We start from the raw sequence: 699 nt of genomic DNA on the forward strand, positions 1-699 counted from the left end.
TCTGGTTTTGAATTTTCCAGCAAGAGTTGGTGAAATCAATAGGGTGTGAAAACAAAACCCAGGAAAAATCAGTCAGTTTTTTTCCAGTTGCCTGCATTGTTGCTTTCTAGTTACCTCGAATTTGATTCTCAATTAGCTGAGGACAACATGACGGTCAAAGACGGACTTCCGCTGCTCTTGAACTTGAAGCTTCCAGCGCTGCTGGGCATACTCTACCTTGTTCAGCACATTGGCTCGACTGCGGGAGCGGGCCAGCACATCGTGGGCATTTGCAAATGGCTGGTGATCCCCAACATCGTCATCGCTCTGTATTAATTGTGAGTGCCCAAACAGGCGTCTCTTCAGTATGGGCTCAACCAGAGTAAGGTACACCATGTACAGAAGTAGAAGACCCAAAATGGACAGGTAAATTATAATGGTAACCTTGATTGTTACAGAGCTTCTTTCCTCATGTTAGCATTCACAGCGCAGACAGTATGCTTCTATATCAGGCTCCCTCATAGACATGAGCTCCACAACATGAAGACAATCGCAATCTTTTTGGGATATGTTCCTATTATAAATATGTCCAGGAATATCTTTATAGGGAGGACAAATACTTTTACACCGAACATCCTCCGAATTCTTAGCGGCGTCGGCCGTCCGCACCAGCAGCAGCACCGCCAGCGCCAGGCAGGACAGGCTGAGCGAGGAGCCAAG

At 46.8% G+C, this 699-nt stretch overlaps 1 pseudogene; it reads right to left on the minus strand.

Moving 5' to 3' along the window:
* LOC102767788 lies at positions 1-693 on the minus strand (annotated as a pseudogene).
* Between the last annotated feature and the right edge of the window lie 6 nt (positions 694-699).

The sequence above is a fragment of the Myotis davidii genome, unplaced genomic scaffold (assembly GCF_000327345.1).
Source record: "Myotis davidii unplaced genomic scaffold, ASM32734v1 scaffold222, whole genome shotgun sequence".
In the NCBI taxonomy this organism is placed as follows: Eukaryota; Metazoa; Chordata; class Mammalia; order Chiroptera; family Vespertilionidae; genus Myotis; species Myotis davidii.